Source organism: Bos indicus x Bos taurus, chromosome 5, assembly GCF_003369695.1.
Source record: "Bos indicus x Bos taurus breed Angus x Brahman F1 hybrid chromosome 5, Bos_hybrid_MaternalHap_v2.0, whole genome shotgun sequence".
Lineage (NCBI taxonomy): Eukaryota > Metazoa > Chordata > Mammalia > Artiodactyla > Bovidae > Bos > Bos indicus x Bos taurus.
In genome coordinates, this window is record NC_040080.1 from 37,533,897 (window position 1) to 37,546,068 (window position 12,172).

The 12,172-nt window shown below is 41.3% G+C and overlaps 1 protein-coding gene across 3 annotated transcripts in view; it reads left to right on the top strand.

The window, feature by feature from the left end:
- Positions 1–6,733: 6,733 nt before the first annotated feature.
- The window catches only part of STK38L (serine/threonine kinase 38 like), an 84,011-nt gene continuing 78,572 nt past the window's right edge, over positions 6,734–12,172 (top strand). For all 3 annotated transcript variants that reach the window (XM_027541587.1, XM_027541586.1, XM_027541585.1), the window contains exon 1: positions 6,734–6,840. The gene's annotated coding sequence lies outside the window, so the exon portion shown is untranslated. The remainder of the gene's footprint in view (positions 6,841–12,172) is intronic.

Sequence of the window (12,172 nt, forward strand, 5' to 3'; positions counted from 1 at the left end):
CCTGGAGAAGGGCTGCTGCTGCTAAGTCACTTCAGTCGTGTCCGACTCTGTGCGACCCCATAGACGGAAGCCCACTAGGCTCCTCTGTCCCTGCGATTCTCCAGGCAAGAATACTGGAGTGGGTTGCCGTTTCCTTCCTGGAGAAGGGCAAGGCAATCCACTCCAGTATTCTGGCCTGGAGAATCCTATGGACTGAGGAGCCTGGCGGCCTAGAGTCCATAGTGCTGCACAGAGTCAGATATGACTGAAGCGACTTAGCATGCATGCAGTACTCACAGTTAATAATCATTGAACATGTTGTAAACAGGCAAGTACTTCAAACTAGTTTCTCTGTCTCTAAATTCTATGCTTTTACTTTTGCGTAGTAGTACTTCTTTGATCCAATTAGGAATCTGGGTTGCTGGCTTTGCTACTTGCTACTGGGTGACCTTAGGTAAGTTATTAGAGCTCTTTGAGCCTCAGTTTCATCATCTATAAATTGGTGATAATACCTAACTCACCAACTTATTATAAAGATTACAATACAAGCAGAGAGCATAATGCTTGGCACACAGAAAAAAAAACCCTCAATAAATATGAACTACTCTTCTTTGTCTATCCATAAAGCTAATCAGGAATTAACATTGCTCATACTCACACAGAAGGAAGTGTTCAGCCAGCTCGTCTTGATAGCTTCTCGCTCTCTTTTTTTAAAAAGAAAAAAATATATATTATTTATTTGTCTTCTGGCTGCTCTGGGTCCTTGAAGCTGTGAGTGGGCTTTTTGGCTGCACTAGGTCCTTGAAATTGCACGTGGGCTTTCTCTGGTCGCAACGAGCAAGGGCTAGTCTCTCGTTGTTGTCTGTAGGCTTCTCATCATGGTGGTTTCTCTTGGCAGTGGAGCACAAGCTGTAGGCTTGTGGGCTTCAGTAGTTGTGGTGCACGAGCTTAGATGCCCTGCAGCATGTGGAATCTTCCCAGACCAGGGGTCAAACCCCTGCATTGGCAGGCGGACTCTTAGCCACTGGACCACCAAGAAAATCCTCTCTTTTTCATCATAATTTTTAATGCTTAAAAAATCTCCATATGAGCAGTTATATCTCTATTATCATCCTTTCTAGCTGTGTCTCCCCTAGATTCAGTTCAGTTCAGTCACTCAGTCGTGTCCAGCTCTTTGCAACCCCATGGACTGCAGCACGCCAGGCTTTCCTGTTTATCACCAACTCCCAGAGCTTGCTTAAACTCATGTCCACTGAGTTGGTGATGCTATCCAACCATCTCATCCTCTGTTGTCCTCTTCTCCCCCTGGATTAGTTTTGCCAAAGATTTTCCCTATTTCCTTATTTCTTTGACTTTTCAAAGAATTACCTTATTGGTCAATTTCAGACATTTTTTTTTTTACTTTGTGTTACATTAATTTCTGCCTTTATATTTTAGAATTGTATTTGAATTTGTTAATCTTAATAAATTACATCTATTTGAAACATGGAGTTATATATGGAAGCAATTATGTATTTGATCTATAATACTTGGTACACATAAGGGCCAGGACATCTGGAAGGGATTCTGCTGTAATCTTAACATTCTTCTACTTTCGTTGAATTTAGTTTTCTTTTTCAATTCAGGTTTCCTGAGTTGAGAGTTTGGTTCACTTGTTTTTACATTTTTGTGTTTTCTGTTCAATGCATTTAAAGCAGTAAGTTTAAATACTACTTTGACCATATCCCACAGATGCAAAGCTGCATACACGGGAAAACAACTTTTCTGTTTCTATGTTTTCTATGTGGAAGGGTTTTACTAATAGCTTCCTTCTGTTACCGTTTACTACTGTCATTTGACATTCTTTGGTTATTTACTACATGGTAGGTCTAGGACAGTAAAAGTATCACACACTGAAAACAAAGATCAGGTGAATTCTGGGTGCCAAAAAGGTTTTCACCATCATTTTTCTCTGTGGGCTACAATTTTAGTCTGTCTATCCACATTTGGTGTAATTTAGAGAAGAAGGAATAAGTGAAAGATAGGGGATAAAAATTCATATTCAACTATAGGTTACTAAAGTTAGCAATGACCATGATGTGTATCTGTTACCTGTATTACCTGAACTTTAATTATGATTGATAATAAGAGAGTTGATAAGAAGAGTTTTGGAAAGTCCTACAAAAAAATCTATTATTTAGGCCAACAGTTCTCAATCTGGGTCTGTGAACCTTAATGAAAAATAAATATACACATTTTATATACATATATATATAAACATATGCATTAATAATACATATGTATCAATGTATTTTTTCACTAATCCTTAACTGAAAATGATAATTTCCTCCATTATGAATATATTCAGCAAACCATAGTAATATTAGAACTCTTTGACTTTGTTCCCCATAGAAATCATGCATATTTTCTACCACATTAAGTTGGTACAGATATCTCAAAATATTGCTTATGTATATCACTACGGCAAAATTACTGTAGGTATTGATTTCGTTATTTGATGCATTAATCAGATCAGATCAGATCAGTCGCTCAGTCGTGTCCGACTCTTTGCGACCCCATGAATCGCAGCACGCCAGGCCTCCCTGTCCAACACCAACTCCCGGAGTTCACTCAGACTCACGTTCATTGAGTCAGTGATGTCATCCAGCCATCTCATCCTCTGTTGTCCCCTTCTCCTCCTGCCCCCAATCCCTCCCAGCATCAGAGTCTTTTCCAATGAGTCAACTCTTCGCATGAGGTGGCCAAAGTACTGGAGTTTCAGCTTTAGCATCATTCCTTCCAAAGAAATCCCAGGGCTGATCTCCTTCAGAATGGACTGGTTGGATCTCCTTGCAGTCCAAGGGACTCTCAAGAGTCTTTTCCAACACCACACTTCAAAAGCATCAATTCTTTGGTGCTCAGCCTTCTTCACAGTCCAACTCTCACATCTATACATGACCACAGGAAAAACCATAGCCTTGACTACATGAACCTTTGTTGGCAAAGTAATGTCTCTGCTTTTGAATATGCTATCTAGGTTGGTCATAACTTTCCTTCCAAGGAGTAAGCGTCTTTTAATTTCATGGCTGCAGTCACCATCTGTAGTGATTTTGGAGCCCAGAAAAATAAAGTCTGACACTGTTTCCACTGTTTCCCCATCTATTTCCCATGAAGTGGTGGGACTGGATGCCATGATCTTTGTTTTCTGAATGTTGAGCTTTAAGCCAACTTTTCACTCTCCACTTTCACTTTCATCAAGAGGCTTTTGAGTTCCTCTTCACTTTCTGCCATAAGGGTGGTGTCATCTGCATATCTGAGGTTATTGATATTTCTCCTGGCAATCTTGATTCCAGCTTGTGTTTCTTCCAGTCCAGCGTTTCTCATGATGTACTCTGCATATAAGTTAAATAAGCAGGGTGACAATATACAGCCTTGACATACTCCTTCTCCTATTTGGAACCAGTCTGTTGTTCCATGTCCAGTTCTAACTGTTGCTTCCTGACCTGCATACAAATTTCTCAAGAGGCAGATCAGGTGGTCTGGTATTCCCATCTCTTGAAGAATTTTCCACAATTTATTGTGATCCACACAGTCAAAGGCTTTGGTATAGTCAATAAAGCAGAAATAGATGTTTTTCTGGAACTCTCTTGCTTTTTCTATGATCCAGCGGATGTTGGCAATTTGATCTCTGGTTCCTCTGCCTTTTCTAAAACCAGCTTGAACGTCAGGAAGTTCACGGTTCACATATTGCTGAAGCCTGGCTTGGAGAATTTTGAGCATTACTTTACTAGCGTGTGAGATGAGTGCAATTGTGCAGTAGTTTGAGCATTCTTTGGCATTGCCTTTCTTTGGGATTGGAATGAAAACTGACCTTTTCCAGTTCTGTGGCCACTGCTGAGTTTTCCAAATTTGCTGGCATATTGAGTGCAGCACTTTCACAGCATCATCTTTCAGGATTTGGTATGGCTCAACTGGAATTCCATCACCTCCACTAGCTTTGTTCGTAGTGATGCTTTCTAAGGTGCCCACTTGACTTCACATTCCAGGATGTCTGGCTCTAGGTGAGTGATCACACCATCGTGATTATCTTGGTTGTGAAGATCTTTTTTGTACAGTTCTTCTGTGTATTCTTGCCACCTCTTCTTAATATCTTCTGCTTCTGTTAGGTCCATACCATTTCTGTCCTTTATTGAGCCCATCTTCGCATGAAATGTTCCTTTGGTATCTCTGATTTTCTTGAAGAGATCTCTAGTCTTTCCCATTCTGTTGTTTTCCTGTATTTCTTTGCATTGATCACTGAAGAAGGCTTTCTTATCTCTTCTTGCTATTCTTTGGAACTCTGCATTCAGATGTTTATATCTTTCCATTTCTTCTTTTCTTTTTGCTTCTCTTCTTTTCACAGCTATTTGTAAGGCCTCCCCAGACAGCCATTTTGCTTTTTTGATGCATTAATAAAGAAGCAAATATATAACTATTATTATCTATGGCTGTGTAATAAATTACCCCCGGCCCAAATTAATGGCTTAAAAAATGAATACATATTATTTCACAGTGTCTGTGGGGTAGGAATCTTGCAAGACTTTGCTGTGTATGTTGGCTAAGAGTCCTTTACCAGGCTACAGTCATCTTGAAGTTCCACTGGGATAGAGTCTGCTTCTATGTGGTTGTGGGCAGGATTCAGTTCCTCACAGGTTGTTGGACTGGGTGCCCCAATTCCTAAGTGTCCGTTGACTGGAGACTTTGCTCTGTGTTTACTGTGTGGCCCTCTCCACAAGACAGGGCAGAGCATGACAGCTGCTTTCATCAGAGTGAGTAAGAAATGGAGCAAGAGAGGATGAACAAGATGGAAGCCAGAGTTCTTTGTAACCCAGTAGTGGAGGTGACATCTCATCATTTTTGCTGTATTCTCCTTTGCAAAACTAAGTCACTAGGTCCAGTCCACACTTAAGAGAAGGGGGTTGTACAAGATAGGAATACCAGAAGGTGAGGATTATTAAGAGTCAAAAGCTGCTTATATCAGAACTATATAAAAACTCAGTTTTAGTATTTTAATAACTTTACATTAATGTAATCAATTTCCTTTATATTCTAGGTAGCTTATTTTATGCATTTAAAAACACTATTCTGAAAAAGAGTCCATAGATTTCACCAAACTTCCAAAAGAGCACTTGGCTCTAATTTGATTCAGGTCAGGTACCTTCAACACCTAGGGGAATTTGTTAGGAATGCCTTCAGTTTAGAAACTAGCCTGCCTCATGTTATCTTAGTCTGATACCCTAGACTAGTTTATAACTCTTAGTGCCATGAAAATAGCATGGCACATTTGAAAACATAAGTTTGCTAGAGAATACTCCATAAATTGTTCTCAGTCCTACTCACCTGAATTAATATGTGTGTGGTGGAGGGAGAGAGGTGTACAGCCCTCTGTCAAGCATGGTTGATCACAATTAAACTTCTAATGCTTGCATATGGCAACTGTCATTTGAACCTCAAAATCACCATATGATATAGAAGGAACTGATTTCTCCAAGAACACACTAATTACCAGATCACATAGTGCTTTTTCCAACAATCAAGCTATGTATGAGAGAGAGTGAGTGAGTGAGTGAAGTCGCTCAGTCGTGTCCGACTCTTTGCGACCCCGTGGACTGTAGGCCCCCAGGCTCCTCCATCCATGGGATTCTCCAGGCAAGAATACTGGAGTGGGAGATAGTGTAAAAAAAAAGAGAGAAGTGATGTTAAGATTCTTTCCTAAGTCTTTCCTATGTGTCACCTGCTCTGGGCAAAACTAAAGATAATGGTTGTCATCTCTGAATTACATTTTCTGCAAGCACAGCACTAGCTTTGTATATTGTCATAACAGTCTAAAGTAAATTCTATTTTATAAAATCTCCCATATTTAGATAGAAGATAATTTGTTAACGATAATTGGGGACAATTCTCTTATTTGATTTGCTCAATAAAAACTCAAATGCATCACCTTCCCAAAGCCATCCTTTCTGAGTCATAGTACAGGTGATTTTCCTCATAGTTCTCTGATCCTAAACAAGCAGCAGCCCAGTACCGTCGGTTATTTTAGATTTTCCAAGATGACGCAAGAAAATTTTTCATGAATGCTGCAGTTTTGGGGGTGGTTGTTGTTGTTGTGTGTGTGTGTGTGTGTGTGTGTGTGTGTGTTTGTAGCTTTTCCAAATGTGAATCCCTCTCAAGTCTCTACAATCGAGTCATGATGGAAAAGAAAAAGGGTCAAGGAACACTGACTTACTAGTTAGGCAACACGATCAGCCAATCCATTTTTGTTGACCACATTTTCCTACTCTGCAAAAGGTTCCAAAAGATTAATAGAAATGATGTTTAAGCTCCCTTTTATCTTTAATACTCACTTTGCATTGTGAAGCATCAAGAAAAACTCTGGTCACATGTAGGACATGTGACCAATGTGGCAACACCCTGGGTCACTCAAGAGTGGCCTGAACTCTCTAGCTTTCAGCAGAGAAGAGGGAGGTGAGGTGAGGCTGATGAGGAAGGGAGGCGTTCATTCTTCAAACAACTCTTTCAGGGCTACTCAGGAATTCACCTGGCGCAGATGGGTGGGGCGTGTGTGTGGCGGGGCGGGGCGGGGAGGGATGCCTGCGTTGACGAGAGAAGGCTACTTCCGGCTGTGCTGCGTATGACGTCAGAGACAGGCAAAGCCTCCTGGAAACGGAGGAGGAAGGGCTCGCGAGAGTTCTGGGAGGCCGCCCCGAGATTCCGGCTCCGCGGCGGCGGGTCCCACCTCCCGGGGGCGGGGCGAGGGCGGAGCGGGCAGAGGGAGCAGACGGTCTCCGGGCCGGCTGCGGTCCGTGCGGAGGCTGAGCCGGCCGCGGGCGCGACCGGAGGCAGGTGAGTGCGCTGTTGCGGCGCTCCTTCGCGGAGGAGGCTAGGGGTACGGCTTACCGCTCCGGCCCCAACTCTGAGAGCCGGATCAGGAGAAGATCTTATGTGTCTTAGGGTGTCCAGGGAAAGCCGGGCTGATTTCGAGGCTGGAAATATCTCCAGTGAAGCTCCGGTGACGGCCTTGGCCCTCTTGTTCCTTGGGGTGATACTGGCCCCCGGTGTCCGGAGAGGTGGCTTGGGGCCCGGGGAGGAATCTTTGTCCTTCCTGGCTCCTTTGGCCTCTCGCCTCCGCGGTCCCCGAGCCCCGGGCTCTCTGTCCCTGCCTGGGCTTCATAAACAATAACAAATGTCGTGGACCTTCCCCTGTATCCCCTGCTCTCCCGTCCGGTGCCCTCCAGCCGATGCCAGCGAGGGGAAGGCTTCTGGGCATGGCTCTTAGATTGTGGGGGCTGTTTGTGTACCATTCCTAAAAACTGATGCGTCAGATTGCTAAACATTTCTCAAACAGACACAGTAAAAGCCGTCCAGCTCCCAGAAGTCAAGGAGTGTTTAAAGCCGGTCTCTCAAAATCGGACCCTACCGCTGGAATCCTAGACCCTTCTTTGCACCATCATTTTCTCCCACTCCCTTTTTTTCACCTTTACTACGAGGGGACGAACGAGTGGTTGTTTGGTATGGGTTAAAATAGGGAAGGTTGTGTCCGATGGAGGAAGGAAACATTTCACCCTTAAAAGTTGCCAGGTAGAGAGAAAAAGAACTAACTTTATTTTCAAAATCGGTGGCCTCCCGTTTACTGATACTACTTTTGTTTTATGGGACCGCTTTTCGTATTGTGCATTTGGAGGAAAGACATAAAAAGAAATGGGGAGGGGGGCGGGGAGAGCTGGTGGTGCAGGGAGTAGTGGCTGGTCCAGAAAGTATGATGCTAGTGTTCCTCACTTGATAAAATGCAGAGCCAACGCTCCTGTCTATTTCACGCAACTTGGGATAAGTTTTGATAGAAGCCAATTGCTTGGAAAAGGTGGCCTGAGTATTAGCTTTAATACTACTCAAATCTGAGGAAACAGCTCTAAGTGTTTCAGTTATGCCTCCCAGCTGTAAGCTGGGAGTGAGACTTGGTTTTTAGGGGGCTGTGAGTGGGGGACGGGGTTAGGCCTTATACTTGTCAGGTCTCCTCACTTTAAGGCAGGGTTTATTGTTGTTGAAGCCCAGTTTTGCTTACTGAGGGCAGGTTTTTGAAAGTTCTTTGTCTCGGTCATAAATGTATATAAGATACTGGAAGCCTCTTTGTGTTTGGTTTTTCTTTGTATGCCTCAGGATATATAAAACAATTAAGTTTATTATACTGTCTATCCAGGAGCTGAGAGGTATTGTATGTGAATTGACCATTCTTGTGAGTATATGAGGGGAGAGAAATTCGTCTAAAATAGGATGTTTAAGTTATGATGACATTTGTTCATTGCATAGACTCATCAAAGTACCTTTCTGTAAAAGATTCTGATCTCAGAGGAAGTACAATGGATTAAAAAAAAAAAATTTTTTTTTTTTTTTTTTAAATCTGGCTTAGCATTTATGGTGTTCTCCTTGTTAAGATGGCTAATAACATTCCCCGTTTACTTGGGATATGTTTAGAATGAGAAACAAATTCGGTGTTGTCTTTGTAATCCTTTGGAAGCCCCTGCCACTGGGGAATGAAAAAAAATTAGACTTAGGAAAACCACATTAAATGAGTGCAATTCTTCTTTAGCCTTTTGTTTTTGAGTTTCTTTTTAAATAAATCATAGAGTGGAGACCAGAAATATTTGTGCAAATAAGGTGTCCTCAGCAGTTTTTATGCTGAAAAAAATAATTTCTAAAGGTAACACACTATAAAAACAAAGGAAGAATCACAGTTTGTAGAAAGGGATAATAAAGCAGCAGCCTCAGTTCAGCCATTTGTTCTCAGAAAAGTTCTGTTCTCTCAAAGTTAGGGCTGCAGCATCATGTTAGCAAAGTTGGATAACCCTTTAGACAGTGTTTAACCAGTGATCTGGGATAAGTTGGAGGCTCTTTTGCATGTGTGTGGCACTTTTTTGAGAGACAGAAAAGGGCACAAATCAAAGCCAGAAAGTTTTGCATCTCAGTGTAATGTGAAAATGATTTTACATAAACAATGGAGGGTGAATCAGGCAAGCATATTGTCATCTAGCAACCCCAAGATTATGTTAAAATTAGCAGATGGGTAAGTTATGATTAGGTTGACTTGACATATGTGGAAATTATGCTACTGTATTTCTATATTAAAAACACCATAGACTTTTTGAATGAAATAATGAGAGAGCTTTTAAAGCATAAGAAATTAAAAAAATTAATTTAAAAAGATAACCTTGGTCAGTAGTTAAAAGATATTAAGTGAATCCTTCTTCCCCACCTCCCAAATTTTTGTTTAAGTCTTAAGAGAGTGTTTACCTAGGTATGTCCGGTACTGATGTGTGCTGATTACATAAAGCTCCTTTCTCCAGGTAAATGTTTTCTAATTGATTGACACAGTATTATTGTTCAGAACCTTTAGAGAGAAGGAACTGAAGGGCAACAATGAGTAGTATTTGCTGCCCTGTGCACTCAGATGAACTGTGGTCTTTTGTCTTTAACCTGATGGGAAGAAGATATTCCTAAATAAATATAATACACAATCCATTTTGTGGGGAAGCCGAGGAGGAAGGGGTTAAATTCTACTAGGCCAATTAAAGAAGGCTTTCATCAAGGAAAGACATTTGTATAGATGATTGAGATGATCTAGTCACATGATAATCATCATAAACAAACACTGTATATAATGCTGCTTTCTCCTAAGCCGTTACAGTGCTAATCTACCTTGGTTTAATCCTTAGAGCAACTGTGTGGAGTGGATGTTTTTATTCCCATTTTGCAGACAGAGTAATTGAGGTATCTAGAAAATGGTAAAGCAGGGGTTCCCACCCAGGAATTCTGACTTGTGTCCTTGTACTTAACCAGTCTCCTTGATTTTTCTTCCACTTTTGATGATGTTGGTTTGGGAAAATGCATTCATTCATCTGACACCTAAATTTAGGGACCTGTTTTCTAGAAAGAGCTCCAAAGTGGTGAAAACCCAAGTAAATACGTTATTTTTGGCATGTTAGATACTGACTCCGTTTTTAGAAATTGCTCTTGGTGCACATTACGGTATAATCCTTGAGTGGGGTTTTGATAAATTTGATTCATTACCTAGTAGCAGTACCAGCAAGGGTTTACAAGAGAGAAGTTGTAACTATGTTAATTCCTTTGCCTAGTGGAATGTTTGAATCATTGTATATTTTGGCTTGTAATTTTTTAAAACCACTTGGCACTGGGTATTTTTTGGATTGAATTGGGAAGTTGGAATTTAATTATTGAACGTCAGTCTCAGCAGCCCTTTTTGTTTTTTATTTTCACAACAGCTAAATTTATAATCAGTGAATTTGAATAGTGTTGAACACTTGAATCAGTGTTTTGAATAGTGTTGTATAAAATGAGAGAAGTTCAGTCACTGATACTTTTATGTTAGGGCAACTTTGAAAGCTCTTTGGGGTTGTGAAATAAAAGGTACTCTAGAATTGCACTGGGCCCAGTACTAGGCTACTTGGTAAATGCTTCTTTGTTGAATGAATGGTCCAACTGATTTTATTTATGCAGTTTCAGGAGTGGTTTGCACTTGTTGGTTAGGTATTGAAGTCACTTTAAATTGAATTTAAAGATAAGGGGAAAAAATTATCATTAGACCATACTAACCATATGGATACTTAGCTGTCCTTTCCTCCCAGCAAGATGCAGACCTTTGTCAGAGCCCTTATCAGCTGTACTCGTAGTATTAAGTAGAGCTCTAGGGGCACAGTTTTTATGAATGAATATAAGTATCCTCTCCTTGTGTGAGTGTGGTAGATTGTAGGAAACCTTGACAAGCTTAAAACCTAATGGGAAAAAGTGGCAGAACAAAATCCAGGATTTAGAGCCCAGTGTATGTATATTATTATAGTAAGACACAGATTGCAAAACACATTAAAAAAATGTTTTTCCACACAGCCTGAATTAGTAGTGATGGCATATTATTTCCATTTATCACCGCCTGATTGACAAAATTTTGGGGATCTTCAGACCATAATTTCAGGGAGATGCTTTTAAGTCTACTCTGCTTTGTTATTAAAAAAGAAAAATTACACATTCCTTTAAGTACAGGTTTTATTTTGAAAGGTTATTCTCAGTAAGGAGGAGTATGAGTTGGGCAAACTCAAAGGGAAACCAGACATACCCTCACCTCCTTGCTGATAGTAATTTTGGAGGCATCTTTTCCCATCATAGGCTAGTTTTGTCTCCAATGAAAGTCCACTGAGAGCTGTAACCTCCCTCAGACCTTAGCAGTTACAGGTCAGATAGTGAGTTGACCGTTCATGTTGATGTTGTGTAAATTCAGAAAGGCCTCGAACTTTGGCAATTTGTCTGTGGCTTATGACAGTAGTACTTGTACTGTGTTCAGCTTTTAAATTCTTAAGCTCTTTGCCTTCCCCTGAATTAACCCTAGACAGGTTGACAACCCAAGTGGGTGTTGATTCTCTGGCCACCCATATGGAATGTTTCCTGTTTTCCTGGTCTTTTGCTGATTCTTATTGGTTCCATGGGGCTTCCCATATTGCTCAGTGGTAAAGAATCTGCCTGCAATGCAGGAGACCTGGGTTTGATTCTTGAGTTGGGAAGATCCCCTGGAGAAGGGAATCGGTACCTATTCCAGTATTCTTGCCTGGAGAATTCCATGGACAGAAGAGGAGTCTGGTGGGCTACAGTCCATGGAGTCGCAAACAGATACAGCTGAATGGCTAACACTTTCACTTACTTTCACATCAGATCTCTGGTTGGTGACATGGGTCTTAATATCCATGGATGCAGACTTTTCACATGTTAGAGTGTTTAAGACGCTGAGCTCATATGCAAAGGCAGTGTCCATTGTTTTTAACCTTTTACAATTATTTGCTATCTCTTCATCTGCTTCAGGAGGGGATTCAATTCCTCTTCTTCCTAATTTTAGGACGCTTTTACTGTTTTTGCAGTTATCAAATATGATGGCGTTAATAATGATTTCCCAGGTGACCCTACTGGTAAAAAGTCTACTTGCCAATGCAGGAGATGCAAGAGATGTGAGTTCGACCCCTGGGTCAGGAAGATTCCCTGGAGGAGGAAATGGCAACCCACTTCAGTATTCCTCCCTGGAAAAATCCTATAGACGCAGAAGGCTGATGGGCTACAGTCCAGGGGGTTGCATAGAGTTGGACATGACTGAGCTACTGAGCACATGCATGCTCACGCGCGC